Source organism: Salmo trutta, chromosome 4 (genome assembly GCF_901001165.1).
Source record: "Salmo trutta chromosome 4, fSalTru1.1, whole genome shotgun sequence".
Taxonomy (NCBI): Eukaryota; Metazoa; Chordata; class Actinopteri; order Salmoniformes; family Salmonidae; genus Salmo; species Salmo trutta.
In genome coordinates, this window is record NC_042960.1 from 32,243,213 (window position 1) to 32,263,172 (window position 19,960).

At 44.1% G+C, this 19,960-nt stretch overlaps 1 protein-coding gene across 1 annotated transcript in view; it reads left to right on the plus strand.

The window, feature by feature from the left end:
• Positions 1–337: 337 nt before the first annotated feature.
• The window catches only part of LOC115192240 (cAMP-specific 3',5'-cyclic phosphodiesterase 4B), a 319,267-nt gene continuing 299,644 nt past the window's right edge, over positions 338–19,960 (plus strand). Inside the window, exon 1 of the mRNA XM_029750521.1 lies at positions 338–611. The gene's annotated coding sequence lies outside the window, so the exon portion shown is untranslated. The remainder of the gene's footprint in view (positions 612–19,960) is intronic.

A 19,960-nucleotide genomic window follows, 5' to 3' on the forward strand; every position in this document is an offset into this window, starting at 1 on the left:
TCCTGCTCAAATTCAAGGAAAGACGGATACAGACCAAATCTTTAACATGTCACGCTGGAGAGCGACATAGATGAGGAAGACACAGATGAGATGATGACCACGCTCGGTAGAGTAGCCTATTCATTCGTTTATTCTGCGCGCTCGATTGGTCCAGAATACTCTACCGTGCGGTGAGGGAGTGAATGCCGACTTGAGAGATATTTTTTGAGAAGCTCTTCGGAAACTATCTTCCTCCATTTTTTTTAAAAGAACGTCGTAAATTGTACTATCCTTGAGATAGTTAGATCCTCAGAATTACGCCCGCATGATTGTCTGGTGACAGACAAGTCACTCCATCAAGGAGGTGCTGTAATTTTTTGGGTGGGGGGGACGAACGATACCGGATGTCTCTGGAAGAGATTCCCTAAAACGGGTTTTTAGCTGGACCATTATAGCCGAACGAGGTTGGCTCGAGGAGGAGGACACACAATAGCGCGCCGCGAAATAAACCGCGTGGCTAACAAAAGGAACCAGCCTTGGTTTTTGACACGTTCGCGGTTTACAGAAATTCAAGAATTCAGGAAGACCCCTTTGTCAACCCATGAGAATATAAAGTGGATTCGCTTTTTTAGGTAAGGTGCACCTGAGCGCAGGCTGTAGTTTGTCTAATTCTGTTGTTTTGTTACGCTATTGGTGGATAAGACTAATAATAATGTTAAACAACACCAACATGCATTAGGTTCTGATATTTCTGGGAGTTCTGAGATTTCCCTGTAGCGAAATTCCAATTGATGTGTTATTTATAATGGCTAGGCTATAGCCTATTGATAGGCAATTGGATTGAGTAACATGTGGTCGGCTACGTTTATCATTTTTCAAGTATGTGATGATTCGATTGATAAAAAACAACAAAAAATACATCATTTTTTATTACGAAATAAATCATCATTTGTAACGGGTGACCCAGACCCAGACTAAATGATAGGCTACATTGTGCAGGCAACATTTCAAGACGTTACATTGTTTCTGTCTTAGTTAATGTTAACCAACCTGACTTAGGCAGGTTACATGGCAGGGTAACCTATTTGACTTCAAATGGGTTAATAACTGAATAAAGTAATGCCTTCAAAGCAGGAAACTGACAGATAACTGACACCACTGACGTGATAATGAAATCACAGTAGTTGTACAGGTGCTCTCTCTCGATCAGTGACTGGGTATTTTAATTTTAGAGGTCCCTCTGACACACTTTGATATTCTCCTAGGTCTGTCTGGAAAAGGACAAGAATGAGAGTGACACTGATATGAAATAGCCTGCAGTAGCCTGCATATTCAGCCTAGACTCTAGAAGAGTCTCTCTGTTTCTTTCTGAAGCCAGATTAGTTTTAAATCCAGGGCCAACCTCCTAAACAGAAAAAAAGAAACATGGTCACACTTTACATGAAGTTGCACAGATACCATGTAGCCAAATGTATTGTTACGTGGTAATATACTAGTAAACAATTGAATTTCCTTCAATTAAACTGATATTTAATGAATGATTATTGTCTATATTTACAGATCAACTACATGTCATACAGGGAACTGAAGCTTCCTATGTTCATTAGAGGTTGCAAGACATGTTTTGCATCTCCCTTACCCTTGTGTTGAGCTTTAGTGAGAGAGTGGGTCTGGTCTTAATGATTCCATCCCTCTCTGAGAACACATCACTTTCTCTTCATTTCATCCCAAAATCAAACCCTTTTAGAGTGTGTCCATCGATCAGACAACTCAGTCGCTCTCTCTCTCGCTCTCTCTGTGTGTGTGTGTGTGTGAAGTATAGTAAAACACATTGATCAATAAGCAGTGTTGTAAGTGGACTCTGAGAGCAAAGCTTTAATATTCAATACCTCAGCTTGAGAAATCAATTCATCTCAATAGTCATGCAATCATAGTATTTGCAAATATTAAATCAACATTTGCCCATTTTGTATTAGCCAAAATGTTTTTGAATGGTCTGCTGGCTCCCTGTGGCAAGATTTTGATTGGATGGGGGTGGTACGTGTTATGTTCGTCACTGTTTTCGGACCAGGTAGGACAGATTTTGTAGAGAGTTGTTCCGTATGCTAGTTTGCAACATTGTAGAAAATGGAAGAAGACTTGGAGGAAAAACTGAATTATTTTTTTGCCAGAAGTGTGGTCCATACACAAAATCAAGTCAATGAAGGCATTACTCCTCTACTTGAACTCTCTACTAAATAAAAAATAGACATTTTGGCGTGTCTACCTACAGGCTACGGTAAAAGTTGAGTGTATCAAGTGTGGCCGACATATTTATTGAAATTTGAAAGTGGAGAAATCGATTGTAATTGTAGTTTCTCCTCTGATGTCAATGATCGAGGATCAGGTTCATGTTCTGAACTCTCAAGGAATCTCCACCTCATTTAGGGTGTCCATCATTGACTTTTAAGGTGTCCATCATGTTGTCAACTATGGACCACTTCAAGACATTGAGCCCCATATGCAGGCATATGGAAGAGCAGGGAGGGACGGCACAAGCTCACGTGGGTCAAAATGAGATGGAGGACGAGAAAATTGCCAAAGACTCCTGAAGCTTTGGTTGGCTCAGAGAAATGGCGATGCCTACTGCAAACGCCATTGTTCCTCGAGCGTCTCATTGAAATGGCTGTCAATGAGATACCCACTGTGGTTCAATGGTGAGTTATTTGTGTGTAAAAGCATCTTTTATTTGAGCTTTTTTGGGGGGGCTAAGTTGACTAAAACTGTCTGAGAGATATTGGGTGTGTGGGGAGAGAGGGGGAAGGTGGGGGCATTGCATGTGATTATTGCCATGTGTGTATGTTGCCCTGGTATTATTTGACTTGTAAAACAAGTGTCTGATGTGTGAAACCTGCTAATTCTTTGATCAGTTGTGTTTCTGTATGTCTGAATATATATCACTTAATTGTTGGACCTTCTCTTAAAATCACACTCTTTAAATGAACAAAGGCCATGTGCTACCTTCAACATGATACATTTGTCATTGAACCAGTATTATTTTTGTCCTTTTTATTATGACAACTAATGCATATTTTCTTGTTTTTATCACATTTCCTATAAAATGGTAAGGCACAGGGGAAGGAGGCAGCTTTTCGGAAGTGGTGTGGAATGGTTGGCGAGCTGCGGTCGCTCTTACCATTTCCAGACCTGGCAGCCACAGCTACAGCTTCCAAGGCTACAAGGAAGAGCATAATGAAGCACCTGGGCATTCGGCGAGGTGGTGAAAAGTCCTGACAGGGACATCAGACTGGCAATGAAGAAGGTGTTGTCTGACCCTGTAGAGACATTTTCATGGTTGCTCAAAGAGTTGGCCTGAAAGGCGCCTGAGACCCCAAGGACTGTCATATACTGTAAGAGAAGTAAAGACTGTTCTTTGCTGTACAACAAGGTTTCTCAGCATTTCCTTGGGGAGAATTCTGTGCATCGAGCAGGAGTAGAGGATACACTGGAAAACAGGCTTTTTGACATGTACCACTCAGAGACACCCGAGCACATAAAACTGCACATCATCTCCGGCCTTGGAAGATAAGTCAATCTAATCTTCGAGTTGTGATGGCTTCTTCAGCACTGGGAATGGGGGCAGACTTTAAGGGTGTCCATCATTTCATCAACTATGGACCACTTCAAGACATTGAGCCCCACATGCTGGCATATGGAAGAGCGGGGAGGGACGGCACAAGCTCACGTTCACTTATCGTGAAATCATGCTACCTCGTGCAACTGCAGGGTAATTACAGTAGTTTGGAGAGGCATGCAGGACAACAATTACAACCATTACAGGCTGGTCAGTGAAGAGCGTAGGCAATACCTGAGAAAGGAATGACATGACCTTGCATTTGAGATGGCGCACACAGGTGTTCATGGGAGTGTCTGTTTATTGCACATCGTCCAATGTGGTTAACGCTGACAAAATCATGGACAACATTCTGAGCGCAATTCCCTTTTCTCAATTGAGGACATTTTTTCTGCTCTGCCCATTACTGACATGAGACATGCAATAGCCCTACTGTCTATCATCACTGAGATTTTGGGGGATGAGGAAGACTTGAGTGATGATGATTCAGTGTCGGGACAACTTGGGGCTTTTGCAAACATGACTGTGTATACATGAGGACTTTTACATTCTGTGTTGACAAATGAATACTGTAGGTATTATCTCCTCTGCTTAACACTTCAAAAGACTTATGTAGTCAAGGATATTATTGTTGTGGATACAGGCCCTCTTACCATTGAGCTGTAGCTGTATGGAATAGTAGAATGTATGCCATACACACACTGTAAATAAATAATTTGACTTAAAGATTTGTTCTAACACTCATTTTTCAGTTATATAAAGTATAGAGTGGGCCAAGATGTGACCTGTCACCCATAGTTAGTTATTCAAAATGCTCATTATGAACTATCTCCCTTTTCTCCTTCACTGGACTTCAATACATAATCAAGATTTGGAAACATCAAAGTTTAGTGGATTGTAAGACTTTATTGTAAATGAACTTGTAGTTACCTTTTTTTGGATGAAATAAGTGTCACGGTTGTCGTATGATGAAGGAGCGGACCAAAGCGCAGCATGTGTATCGTTCCACATTTTTTTTATTAAACTGTGAATCTATGCAATACATACAAATAAACTAAAGAACAAAAACAACAAACCGTGACGAAGAGGTGCAACATACACTAACTCAAAACAATCTCCCACAAACCCAGGTGGGAAAAACAACTACTTAAGTATGATCTCCAATTAGAGACAACGATGACCAGCTGCCTCTAATTGGAGATCATCCCAAAAAAAGCCCAACATAGAAATACAAAACAAGAACATAACAACACAGAAAATCTAAACTAGAAAAAAAACGGTCACGCCCTGACCTACTCTACCATAGAAAATAACAGCTTAAGTAACAAGTAACAAGCAAGTGTACTACTATAAACTTTACACAACTTTTAAAGTGGGAAAGTATGAGATTTTCCCCCAGTGTTGGCCCAGAGAATTGGCTATAGCAGTTGTTACTGCTCGTACGGTGTACACATCACTGTGTATATATCACGTCTTCCTATATAAAGTTTCAGACAGCAACAGGAAGAATGTTAATAGTACATCAAATGTTATTGGTCACATACACGTGATTAGCAGATGTTATTGTGGGTGTAGCGAAATGCTTGTACTTCTAGCTCCGACGGTGCAGTAATATCTAACAAGTAATATCTAACAAATTGCACAACATATACACACAAATCTAAGTAGGAATGAATTAAGTTATATACAAATGGATAAGCGATGTCAGAGTGGAACGGACTAAGATACAGTAGTATAGAATACAGTATATACATATGCAATGAGTGAGTAATGCCAGAAATGCAAACATTATTAGTGACTAGTGTTCCATTCCTTAAAGTGGCCAGTGATTTCTAGTCTATGCCTATAGGCAGCAGCCTCTAATGTGCTAGTGATGGCTGTTTAACAGTTTGATGGCCTTGAGATAGAAGCTGCTTTTCAGTCTCTCGGTCCCAGCTTTGATGCACCTGTAGTGACCTCGCCTTCTGGGTGATAGCGGTGTGAACAGGCAGTGGTTCGGGTGGTTGATGATCTTTTTGGCCTTCCTGTGACATCGGGTGCTGTAGGTGTCCTGGAGGGCGGGTAGTTTGCCCCCGGTAATGCGTTGGGCAGACCGCACCACCCTCTGGAGAGCCTTGCGGTTGCGGGCGGTGCAATTACCGTACCAAGTGGTGATACAGCCTGACAGGATGCTTTCAATTGTGCATCTGTTAAAGTTTGAGGGTTTTATGTGACAGCCAAATTTCTTCAGCCTCCTGAGATTGAAGAGCCTTCTTCACCACACTGTCTGTGTGGGGGGTCCATTTCAGTTTTTCAGTGATGTGTACGCTAAGGAACTTGAAGCTTTCCACCTTCTCCACTGCGGTCCCGTCGATGTAGATAGGGGGGTGCAACATTTGCTGTTTCCCGAAGTCCACGATCATCTCCTATGTGTTATTGAGTGAGAGGTTGTTTTCCAAGCTCCACACACCCAGAGCATTCACCCCCTCGTTGTAGGCTGTCTCGTCATCATTGGTAATCAAGCCTACTACTGTTGTGTCGTCTGCAAACTTGATGATTGAGTTGGAGGCGTGCTTGGCCACGCAGTCATGGTGAACAGGGAGTACAGGAGGGGGCTGAGCACGCACCCTTGTGGGGCCCCAGTGTTGAGGATCAGCGGAGTGGAGGTGATGTTTCCTACCTTCACCACCTGGGGGCGGCCCGTCAGGAAGTCCAGGACCCAGTTGCACAGGGTGGGGTTCAGACCCAGGGCCTCGAGCTTAATGATGAGCTTGGAGGGTACTATGGTGTTGAATGCTAAGCTATAGTCAATGAACAGCATTCTTACATAAGTATTCCTCTTGTCCAGATGGGATAGGGCAGTGTGCAGAGTGATGGCGATTGCATCGTCTGTGGATCTATTGAGGCGGTAAGCAAATTGAAGTGGGTCTACGGTGGCAGGTAAGTTAGAGGTGATATGATCCTTGACTAGTCTCTCAAAGCACTTCATGATGACAGAGGTGAGTGGTACAGGGCGATAGTCATTAAGTTCAGGTACCTTTGCCTTCTTGGGTACAGTAACAATGGTAGCCATCTTGAAGCATGTAGGGACAGCAGACTGAGATAGGGAACGATTGAATATGCCCATAAACACACCAGCCAGCTGGTCTGCGCATGCTCTGAGGACGTGGGTAGGGATTCCGTCTGGGCCGGCAGCTTTATGACGGTTAACCCATTTAAATGTTTTACTCACGTCAGCCATGGAGAAGGAGAGCCCACAGCCCTTGGTAACGGGCCGCATTGGTGGAACTGTGTTATCCTCAAATCATGCCAGAAATGTGTTTAGCCTGTCCGGAAGCAAGACGTCGGTCTCGGCAATGTGGCTGGTTTTCCTTTTATAATCCGGGATTGTCTGTAGTCCCTCCCACATACGTCTCTATACTTTATCTCTATACTGACGTTTAGCTTGTTTGATTGCCTTGCGGAGTGAATAACTACACTGTTTATTTTCTGCCATATTATCAGTCACCTTGCCATGGTTAAATGCGGTGGTTCCCGCTCTCAGTTTCACACGAATTCTACCATCTATCCATGTTTTCTGGTTAGGGTAGGTTTTAATAGTCACAGTGGGTACTACATCTCCTATACACTTCCTTATAAACTCAGTCACCGTATCTGTGAATGCCTCTAGATTATTTTCGCAAGCTACCTGGAACATATCCCAGTCCATGTGATCAAAACAATCCTGAAGCATGGATTCCGATCGGTCAGACCAGTGTTGAATGGTACGAAGCAGGGGTACTTCCTGTTTTGAGGTTCTGCCTATAGGACGGGAGGAGCAAGATGGAGTCGTGGTCAGATTTGCCGAAATCAGGGCGGGGGAGTGTCTTGTAAGCATTCCGGAAGTTTGAATAGCAATGTTCGAGAGTCTTACCAGCGCGAGTAGTACAGTCGATATGTTGATAGAACTTCTGCAGTCTAGTTCTCAGATTTGCTTTGTACCCAACTACAATAAATGCAGCCTCAGGATATGTGGTTTCCAATTTGCATAAAATCCAGTGAAGTTCTTTGAGGGCCGTCGAGGTATCGGCTTGAGGTGGGATGTAAACGGCCGTGGAGATGATGGAGGAGAATTCTCTTGGGAGATAATAAAGTTGACATTTAATTGGGAAGTATTCTAGGTCGGGCGAACAAAAGGTCTTGAGTGCCTGTATTTTCCTAGAATTACACCATGAGTCGTTAATCATGAAACACACCCCTGCGCCCTTCTGCTTCCCGGAGAGATATTTATTCCTGTCTGAGCGATGTACTGAGAATCCTGCTGGCTTTCCCGACTCCGACAGAGTATCCCGAGAGAGCCATGTTTCCATGAAACAAAGTATGTTACAGGGCCCGATGTCTCTGGAAAGAAATCCTTGCTCTCAGCTCATTAACTTTGTTATCCAAAGACTGAACATTAGCAAGTAATATACTCGTAAGCGGTGGGTGGTGTGCACGCCTCCTAAGTCGAACCAGCAGGCCGCCTCAAGTGCCTTTCCTTCGCCGGCAACGTTTTGGGTTGGCCTCTGGAATAAGTTCAATTGCTCTGTGGAGAGTGAATAAAGGATCTGCTCCAGGGAAGTCATATTCCTGGTTGTAATGCTAGTAGGTCTGGTGAGTTGCTTCTGCTCTAATATCCAATAGTTCTTCCCGGCTGTATGTAATGACACAACATTTCCTGAGCTAATAATGTAAAAAATAGTACATAAAAAAAACAAAATACTGGCAGTTTCCTAGGAGCTAGTCGCGATGCTGCCATCTCCGTCGGCGCCATCTTATGCCATAACATTGTAAGTAAAAGAAAATGCACAAATAAATGGTTAATAAAAAGGTTAACAGAATATTTTAAGTTAAAATAATGACAAATGCAACAAAGAATGTAACGGTATAAAAGTAAGTCTACATTTGGCTTCAGCTCACAATCTTTATCATATCACTGCATAATGTCTGTCTGCTCTCATATGGTTCTGCTGACTTTCTGTGTAATGTCAAACTGGACATTGGCCACTTGATGTTGGATGAGGTTTGTTGTGAGGTGCACATGGTGTTCACAGTTCAAGTCCAACGCTATGTTTCCTGATCCACCACCTGTATTCACTGTGCTGTTTCACCTGAGTCCTATGAGACACACTGGAGCTTTGTAGGGCTAGATCAAACTGCAGTTTCAGCATTTTGAATTTCCACAGCCCGCAGGTTCTTTCCGTCACCCACATGCATAGAAACTAGAAAGTTCCTTTCCTGGAGTACTTTTTCTTTTAGATCTGGCTTAAATTGTATCTTGATTATTGACAACTGATATCTTGTGTTCTTTTTGCTCATGGTGACTCAATTGTTTCTGACTTTGGAAGGACGGATGACTAGGATAATGACAGGTCAGCGTCTGTTGTTGTTTATCCAGTGTTTGGCTTTTCTCCACTCATCTGGCGGTGGACATCTCTGTGTCATCGTTCATGACATAGGTGTCTACTATGGCAAACATCTGAGCATCAAACCACTTCTGTTTTTCGATGGCAGATGTGAAATCTTCTGGTGGACTATGTCTGTGTATTGTGTAGGGATGTTGCTTAATGTTTTAACTGCCACATTTTTTTTTGGGGGGGGGGGGGTTCTGTTAAAACGACAAGCACCCCTGCAAAATCCATGTCAATTTACAATGTTGAATAATGGTATACAGCTGTCATATACCCTTGAAAGCACCTCGGCTACAGCATGTTTGTTTGTCTGTAAGGGTACTGTCACGTCCTGACCAGGTAAAGAGGTCATTTGCCATAGTAATATGGTCAGGGCGTGGCAGGGGGTTGTTTTGTGTGGGGTTTTGGGTTTTCTGTTTCTATGTGGGAGTGTTCTAGTTTTCTATTTCTATGTATTGTTTGGCCGGGTATGGTTTCCAATCAGTGGCAGGTGTCTTTCGTTGTCTCTGATTGGAAGCCATACTTAGGCAGCCTGTTTTCCTTTGGGGTTTGTGGGTAGTTGTTTTCCGTTTTGTCAATGTACCTGACGGAACTGTTGGCTGTCGTGTTTGTTATTTTGTTTAAGTGTCATCATAAATAAAGGAAATATGAGCACTTTACACGCTGCGCCTTGGTCCCCTTTCGACGACCCATGTGACAGAACTTCCCACCACCAACGGACCAAGCAGCGTGCGTTCTCCAGGAGGAAGAGCAGGACCAAGCAGTATGGTTCAGAGGAGTGGACCTGGGAGGAGATCCTGGATGGCAAAGGATCCTGGACGTGGGAGGAGATCCATGCCGGAAGGGATCGCCTCCCATGGGAACAGGTGGGAGCAGCGAGGGAGGTACAGCGTCGAGATCAACGGCTAGGCAAGCAACAGGAGGCCGAGAGGAAGCGCAAAAAAACATTTTTTGGGGGGGCATACGGGTAGATTGGCGAAGGCGAGGTTAAGACCTGAGCCAACTCCCCGTGCTTACCGTGGGGAGCAAGTGACTGTAGAAGCACCGTGTTATGCGGTGGTGCGCACGGTGTCGCCCATGCGCACTCACAGCCCGGTGCGCTCGGTGCAAGCTCCTCACCGTTGCCGTGCTAGAGTTGGCCGGCAGCCAGGGAGAAGTGCACCAGTTCAACGTATTTGGTCTCCAGTGCGTCTCTTCAGCCCAGGTTATCCTGCACCTGCTCTACGCACGGTACCCCTCATTCACCAGCACGGCCCAGTTCGTCCTGTACCAGCTCTCCGCACTTGCCGGGCTATAATCAACATCGAGCCAGGACGGGTTGTGCCAGCCCTAAGCACCAGACCTCCAGTGCGCCTCCAAGGCCCAGTGTAACCTGTGCCTGCTCCGCGCACTCTCCCTCCAGTGCGCCACCATAGCCCAGTACGTCCTGTGCCTGCTCTGCGCACTCTCCCTCCAGTGCGCCACCATAGCCCAGTACGTCCTGTGCCTGATCCTCGCACTCTTCCTCCAGTATGCCTCCATAGCCCAGTACGACCAGTGCCTGCTTTGAGCACGCGGTCCTCAGTGCGTCTCCCCAGTCTGGTGAGACCGGTTCCAGCTCCCCGTAGGAAGCCTCCAGTGATGATCAATGGTCCGAAGCCTCCAGCGATAATCCATGGCACGAAGCCTCCAGTGATGATCCATGGCCCAGAGCCTGTAGGGATGATCCATGGCACGAAGCCTCCAGTGATAATCCATGGCCCGGAGCCTCCAGTGATGATTCATGGCACAAAGCCTCCAGTGATGATCCATGGCGCGGAACCAGTAGTGATGATCAATGGCACGGAGCCTGCAGCGAAGGTCCCCGGTCCGGAACCTACAGAGACGCTCTCCAGTCCGGAGCCTCCGGCGACGCTCCTCAGTCCGGAGCCTCCGGCGACGCTCCTCAGCCCTGAGCCTCCGGCGACGCTCCTCAGCCCTGAGCCTCCGGCGACGCTATTCAGCCCTGAGCCTCCGGCGACGCCCCCCAGTCCGGAGCCTCCGGCGAGGCCCCCCAGCCCGGAGCCTTCGGCGGTGGTCTGCAGCCCGGAGCCTTCGGCGGTGGTCTGCAGCCCGGAGCCTGCGGCGGTGGTCTGCAGCCCGGAGCCTTCGGCGGTGGTCTGCAACCCGGCGCCTTCGGCGGTGGTCTGCAGCCCAGAGCCTTCGCAGGGGTCTGCAACCCAGAGCCTTCAGCGGTGGTCGGCAGCGCAGAACCTCTGGTAATGATCCACAGGTCAGGGTTCCAGAAGCAGAGGGATCTGCGGGCAGAACGGGGGCTACGCCCGGAGCCGGAGCCACCTCCGGAGCTGGAGGATTGGCGGAAGGACTGGGTGTAGCGCAGGAGCCGTCGTTGACGGTGGCCACCCTCCTTTCCCTCCCTTTTTGTTTAGGGTTGTTTTTGTGGGTTTTTGGTTTGGTGTGCAGTTGGGGTCTGCACCTTCGGGGGGGTACTGTCACGTCCTGACCAGGTGAAGAGGTCATTTGCCATAGTAATATGGTCAGGGCGTGGCAGGGGGTTGTTTTGTGTGGGGTTTTGGGTTTTCTGTTTCTATGTGGGAGTGTTCTAGTTTTCTATTTCTATGTGTTGTTTGGCCGGGTATGGTTTCCAATCAGAGGCAGGTGTCTTTCGTTGTCTCTGATTGGAAGCCATACTTAGGCAGCCTGTTTTCCATTGGGGTTTGTGGGTAGTTGTTTTCCGTTTTGTCGATGTACCTGACGGAACTGTTGGCTGTCGTGTTTGTTAAAGTGTCATCATAAATAAAGGAAATATGAGCACTTTACACGCTGCGCTTTGGTCCCCTTTCGACGACCCATGTGACAGGTACACTATGGCTTTTTCAATTCCAACACGAAACCTTCTCTGGAGATAGTTTCGAAGTGCCATTGATTGGCCATTTTGCTTGCCTGTAAAGGAATGCTGATTCTGAATCGGGACTAACGTCCTGCCACACTTGTGAGAAACAAGTTTTGGTTTATTTCATAACCATCATTTAGGTGTTTGTCAATTTTTTCATTGTCTTTTGTTTGGAGTGCTCCATGTGAGCAATGGGCATGTGTGTGGTTTCTCTGTCCCGATAGCGTTGAGGGAGTGTGTGCTTGCACGCCAACCTCCTGAGTTGATACAATGTTGCATTTCACTAGCGATAGGTCAAGACAGATAGAAAAGGGCTTAGAGAGATTCATGTGATAAAAATAACCTGAATTTTCTTCAGGATATTTTGTACTGTTTTTATTTGTCGGCTTTAGGCCTATGTATTTTACTTAGTTGACGATGGAAGTTATAGGCCAATCGGCTCTGAGTTCCATGTGCTAATTTCTATAGCCGCCAATGAATCAGTGTATGGCAAAGGCTGGTGCTCTTGCATTAGTTGAATTTTAACTTTTTGTATAATTTTGATTCCGATTTTTATGATTTAACCACGACAGTAATCTACACACAATACCCCATAATGTCAAAGCAAAAACAGATTTTAGACATTTTTGCAAATTTATGAGAAAAAAAAGATACCTTATTTACATAAGTATTCAGACCCTTTGCTATAAGAATCGAAATTGAGCTCTGGTGCATCCTGTTTCCATTGATTATCCTTGATGTTTCTACAACTTCATTGGAGTCCACCTGTGGTAAATTCAATTGATTGGACATGATTTTGGAAAGGCACATACCTGTCTATATAAGGTCCCACAGTGGACAGTGCATTGTCAGAGCAAAAACCAAGCCATGAGGTCGAAGGAATTGTCCGTAGAGCCCCGAGACAGGATTGTGTCGAGGCACCGATCTAGGGAAGGGTACCAAAAAATGGCTGCAGCATTGAAGGTCCCCAAGAACACAGTGGCCTCCATCATTCTTAAATGAAAGAAGTTTGGAACCACCAAGACTCTTCCTAGAGCTGTCCGCCCGGCTAAACTGAGGGAGGTGACCAAGAACCCGATGGTCACTCTAACAGAGCTCCAGAGTTCCTCTGGGGAGATGGGAGAAACTTCCAGAAGGACAACCATCCCAGCAGCACTCCACCAATCAGGCCTTTATGGTAGATTGGCCAGACAAAAGCCACTTCTCAGTAAAAGGCACATGCCAGCCCGCTTGGAGCCAAAAGCCACCTAAAGGACTCTCAGACCATGAGAAACAATATTCTCTGGTCTGATGAAACGAAGATTGAACTCTTTGGCCTGAATACCAAGCATCACGTCTGGAGGAAACCTGCCACCATCCCTACGGTGAAGCATGGTGGCGGCAGCATCATGCTGTGGGGATGTTTTTCAGCAAGTTTCTGAATGTCCTTGAGTGGCCCAGCCAGAGCCCGGACTTGAACCCCATCAAACATCTCTGGAGAGACCTGAAAATAGCTGTGCGTCGACGCTCCCCATCCAACCTGACAGAGCTTGAGAGGATCTGCAGTGAAGAATGGGAGAAACTCCCCAAATACAGGTGTGCCAAGCTTGTAGCGTCATACCCAAGAAGTCTTGAGGTTGTAATTGCTGCCAAAGGTGCTTCAACAAAGTACTGAGTACAGGGTCTGAATACTAATGTAAATGTGATATTTCAGTTTTTTATTTTTAATACAAACATTTCTAAAAACCTGTTTTTGCTTTTTCATTATGGGGTATTGTGTGTAGACTGATGAGGAAAGTGTTTATCCATTTTAGAATAAGGATGTAATGTAACAATGTGGAAAAACTCAAGGGGTCTGAATACTTTCCGAATGCACTGTATTTAGGCTTGCCATAAAGGGGTTTGAATACTTATTGACTCAAGACATTTCAGCTTTTCATTCTACAACCATAATTCCACTTAAACATTATGGTGTATTGCGTGTAGGCCAGTGACACAAAATCTCAATTTAATCATTTTTAAATGCAAGCGGTAACCCAACAAAATGTGTAAGAAAATCAAGGGGTATGAGTACTTTCTGAAGGCACTGTAATTAGCCTGTGACTGGGCTAGCTAACCAACTAGCTCGGCATTTATCAAGCCTAGCTAGCTAGCTAGCTAGCTTCTCTCACTCAATAGCTTACCATGCCTTTATGACCAACTCGACATTCCTCTTGCCAATCTCAGTGGACTCCTTTTTGCCTGCTCCCGTCTCTTGGTCTCCTTCTAGGTTCAAAACTATATGGATGTTGTCCGGTGCTTCATTGTCAAAAGAAACACACCATTAACACATCCACCTGTGCAGCCAGGCAGTAAAGTAGTCTAGTAAAGGATGTGATTATGCAATATTGGCACTCTACACTTGAGACAGTAATCAATGAAATAAATGTTAAATTAAAAAAAAATATATAAACTAGAGACAGACCAAGTGAAGGGGAACAAAGTTAAACCTTGTAGTTGGAGGTTTATATATATCCCTCTGGTGGCCAAGTTGACTTGTTTTAAGAAATGCCATTGGTTTGTGGAGAAAACGTTTAAAATTGTTGATTAGCTGATGAGGAATTTGTTACTTTAAATAATCCCTGCTACTTGGTTGAGGTTAGCATAGGGCTAAATGTTCCAGGTTATCTAATGGGTACAGCTAAGATGTAGCATTTTATCACAAGCAGTTAACTTAATTGGCCGATGTTTAAACTTAATCTACAACTTGAATTGTTCTAATGGCCCCATTGTGTTTTTAAAGTCTTTGTTTGCTTATGAGTCTGGGTGTGTTTTATAAGTCTGGATGTACACAGCAAAGGGGGGGGGGGGGGTACAGTCTTTTTGTTTTTATTGAACACATTACAAAGTACACTACACTACTGTGAACCAAAAATCATTTCAAGATATTGAAGCAACAGTGGACATGTTTTTTCTTCTACTTTTCTCTTGTGGGAGACAATCTTCATCAATGTGTTACAGCTTTTACTCAGATTTGTCTGATTGCATGATATCGCCAACTGGTCATTCTCACCTGCACATTTAGAAGAGAATGCATGGGGGGGGGGGAAGCACCACGAATCAAGGTTATCAGAAATCCACACTGATACACCTAGAGGAATTGCTGCAGCAAATCAACAGCACATCAATGTCTGGGGTTGTCAAGGGGAGAGATGAGAGAGAGAGAGAAAAGAGGGAGGGAAGGTGGAAATGAAAAGCCATTTGGTAAGTGTGTGATTTTATAGGGTACATGGTGTCTTACAGAACAGGTGCAACTTTCTTTCCTCTGGGAAATTCAGAGAAAAATAATACATCTGTTTTCTTTAGCCCTCCTACTGTTCCTGTTTTTAACTCCGAGCTACTTATCGCTGCAATTTTCTCACTATGTTTTCCACCACATTAGTGAAGCTCCCCTGAGCACCTTACTCCTAGACCTGTCTGACTCTCTGTCTGCCTGCCTGCCTTCCTGCCTGCCTGTCTGACAGAAAATAACGGGGTGTCAGAGAAAGAGAAACAAAAGAGCGGTAGAGAACAACAAAGAGAAGGAGAGACTGAGAGCGAGCCAAGGACAGGGACATTGAGATTAGGGATGACCCAATTTAGTCGAGCATTTGCAAAAATATGTAATTGTTATGGCAGATCTTGATTGATCTGTCTCAGTGGACTAATCCATTGCGGAGGCAGCGGGGATGGCACACCAGTATCACCAGTAGTACATTTACCATTCATTCCCATAATTTCTCATCTACAATGTTTGTTTGGTTACCATAATTTCTCTTAATGCATTCAATATATTATTATTACAGTCTTTTACGGTTCTAATTGTCGGAGTGGACATGTTGTTTGCAGAGCGTACAACCTAGGCTACACTTGTGAGAAACAAGTTTTTGTTTATTTCATTCCATTTACAAGTTGTCAATTCATTAATTGTGTTTTGTTTGGAGCGTTCCTGTCAATGTTGAGTAAGGACGTGCCCCTGATTCCACATAGAAGTAGGCCTAGGCTACCTGGCAGGCGCGCAAATGTAGGCTTTTAAATGTGCCCATTTGGGGATCTGATACTATTTCTGATTGTCTTAACTCACCACCACTAATGAGCTTCTCAAAGTTTTTCTTCACCTCAAGTAGCAAGTAAACAAAGTCGGTTTTTACATCCATTGAGAATGACAATAGTTCCTCAATGTAGCCTATTTGAAAGATCTTTCCAGTTCTCTCCGTTTTGATAACCACTCTGTGTGAAAGGGAAAAAAATGTAATGCGCTGATCTGGTGGAAACATCATGAAATAGGCCTACCTGATTACTCAGCCAACAGCTGTGTCTATCTGGAGCTCAGGGCTAGGGAAATTCTGAGGGTCCAGGATATTTTATACAATGTTGAAAGTTTGTTAGAGCAAGCTTCCAGGCTGGACCAAGTTGATAGTTGATACAATGTTTCAAGTTCCTTGCAGACAGGCCATGTGTACCCAATGTGATTTATTTTTAATCAGGATATTTTCTACCTTCAGGCTGCAATGTTTTTATTTGTTGGCTTTATGTAGGCTAGTTTTACATAGTTGGCAATATAAGTTACTTTTAGATTTGTATCATTTTCATTTAGATTTAGATTTAGATGGAATTGTTATTTTGAGGAAGCGAAGACTTTGTTTTAAAATAAATTAAACTGTTCCACAAACATTTGCATATGTTTATCATAACTGGCACGCAGATCAGTAGAAATGGTAAGATAAATTGGCACTCCAAATGGAAAAGGTTGCCGATGTAGTTCTCAGAAACTCTCTCTCAAGCCTCATCCATGCCAGACAAGGCACTTATTCTGTTCGTTCCACCTGCTGGGTGTCACTCACAGGGTGCATCCCAAATGAGTGGGCCCTGGTCAAAGGTAGTGCACTTCAGGGGGGTGCCATTTGGGACACAGCCACAACAAGCCTGCTGTGACAGATTGTATAACCAGCAGATCCAGAGCGACTTACAGGAGCAATTAGGTTTAAGTGCCTTGCTCAATGGCACCTCAACACATTTTCACCTAGTATGCTCAAAGATTCAAACCAGCGGCCTTTCAGTTAGTGGCCTAATGCTCCTAACCACTAGGCTACCTGACGCCCGATGTGTCCTGCTAGGTGTAGTATTTGTCAACATGTCAGAGACAAGGTATTGCAATCGCAGCCCCAGACATCTCTGTCACTTACGCCCAGAGGGACAAGTCAAATATTGACACTGCACAGCTCTGTGGTTCCCACATCAACAGGCAATGCACCAAACTGACATCACATCACCCTGGAAAGTGACATTTACATGCTAGCTCAAAGTAAATTAATGCTTACCATGACATTTAGGCTACAGATGTAGGATCTTTACTTGACCTATATTGTCACAGCAAAATAATCCAGCAGCAACAGGATTTGAACGTTTAGTCCATAATCTTGCTTGATCGATGGTTAGTCTATTAGCTGGCCAAAAGTAGGCTACATGAAAAGTGAAATACTGTTAATATAACCATGTGTTAGTGTGGGTTTTCAGTGCATTTCTATAAATAAAAAAGCTCATCTGCATTTCCCGTGGTGCAGAAAATGTTTACATCCTTAGTGTCTATACACAATTGTACAGTTTTGAATTGCATTAGTATGTTTTGGATCCATATCAACAAGATCTCTTCATGAAATGTCACATGTAGAAATAGAGAATGCTCTCTTCTCGGTCTGCACACTATTTAGAGTTAGGTTTAGAAAAATGAATTAAAGTGTCACTCCACAATAATAAAATAGGTGACAATACAAATCTCAGATTTTAAAAGCAATATTCTGGACCAATCAAATAGAGTTTTGATGTCACAGGGATATTTCATCTCACATCCGAGCTCACTTCATATTCCCACCGGAAATACATCCAATCTCAAACCAATCAGGGATCGTCACCTTGCAAAAAAACAACATTCATTCAGAAATGGTCATTTCCTCTGTGTCTGTGTCACCCACTGGTGTGTGTGTCACCCACTGGTGTGTGTGTCACCCACTGGTGTGTGTGTGTGGGCGTGTGTCTTATGTAAACCGATTTGGAGGTTTGGCAGGCAACACCCAGGAAAGATGTTTATTTAGTCTTAAACCGTCACACAGGGTTATATAAATGTTCCGTCATCCATCATGTAGGTTTTTTAAAGCACCTATGTGCTTCAGACATCTGTGTGGTTTAAAGTAGATTAGCCATGTATTGACTCTGACGCAGAAGTACTGCAGGATTAATTCATAGCAGGAAATCATGTATCAAAAATAAATGAAATCGTGTTTTTTTCTCATCCATTCCTGAAAGGAGAAAATCATTGTGTCTGCGTGCTCTATAATTTGTGGTGATCAATCGGTGTATGTTATGCCTTTCATACGCCTCTAATTCAGATTTCTTTGTTGAAACGATTGCTTTGCAATGTCATATCACACTTTCTTTTAAATGAACATGTGTTGCTTCTGCTGCAAACCAATATAGACAAAAGCGTGATCTACTATTGTATTATATTACATGGAAACCGTAATATTACACAAACCAACTTCTGTAGCCAACTTCTTCTGATCTAGGAGGCTTCTGTTGGTGTAGCGGTTGATGGTCCATGATAATGATAGTTGGTTGACTAATGACTACTGGATTATGTATTATAACAGATCCCTTGATAGATTGGATTACAGTTGGATATTACACCCAGCCGGCTAGAGCTACTGTAGGCCAGCTGGCCTCTTCTAGTCTAGTAGGAGGTGCTTCTGTTGGCGTTACTGTTGATGGTCCATGATAATGACTTTGTTGATGTATTATAACAGATTCCTTCATAGATTGGATTACAGTGGTGACGTTGACCTTGTTTGAATAGTACACATAAAACCCAGTCTAAATCGACTCTGAAAACAGTGGCTCCGTAGTTCTTTAGTTTGGGCATTGGTCTACCCTCCAGATGGGCTGTACTCTACCCAGGGGTGCTGAGGACATTACAGTACAGTGTGCACAGAATTTCTGACAATTATTAGATCGATGTACCTGCTGTCATGACCTAACCAAATAGACAACCTTCTGGGGGTCATGTGAAGTTGGGGTATCTGCCGGCAGCTGTTATGAAATACCGATGCAGGCGTTTCATGGTAACACTTTACGTTACAGTCCAAACGCAACTGGTAATTTTTTGGTATATACTGAAAACAACCTGGTAACAAACAGTTTTTTAGATCAATTTCAAAGATCGATGAATCGCAAAGGAAGTCATTGTTATCCATTTAACCTTTTGACATGTTTACCACAGTATGTACTGGAGCACAATATCAAGCATAGCCATATGCATGATTAGACTAAGTCCTCAAGGTATATGCTGTAGCATAGTAGAGAAAATCCTTCCATTTTAAAGGCCCTGTTCAGTCAAAAACACAATTTCCATTTGTTTTATATATAAACTCAGCAAAAAAGAAACGTCTTTACTGTCAACTGCGTTTATTTTCATCAAACATAACGTGTAAATATTTGTATGAACATAACAAGATTCAACAACTGAGACATAAACTGAACAAGTTCCACAGACATGTGACTAACAGAAATGGAATAATGTGTCCCTGAACAAGGGGGGGTGGGGGGTGGGGTCAAAATCAAAAGTAACAGTCAGTATCTGGTGTGGCCACCAGCTGCATTAAGTACTGCAGTGCATCTCCATCTCCTCCTTACCCCACTCTTCCACCAAGGCACCTGCAAGTTCCTGGACATTTCTGGGGGGAATCGCCCTAGACCTCACCCTCCGATCCAACAGGTCCCAGACGTGCTCAATGGGATTGAGATCTGGGCTCTTCGCTGGCCATGGCAGAACACTGACATTCCTGTTGTGCAGGAAATCACGCACAGAACGAGCAGTATGGTTGGTGGCATTGTCATGCTGGAGGGTCATGTCAGGATGAGCCTGCAGGAAGGGTACCACATGAGGAAGGAGGATGTCTTCCCTGTAACGCACAGCGTTGAGATTGACAAGTTCAGTCCGATGATGGATGCTGTGACACACCGCCCCAGACCATGACGGACCCTCCACCTCCAAATCGATCCCGCTCCAGAGTACAGGCCTCGGTGTAACACTCATTC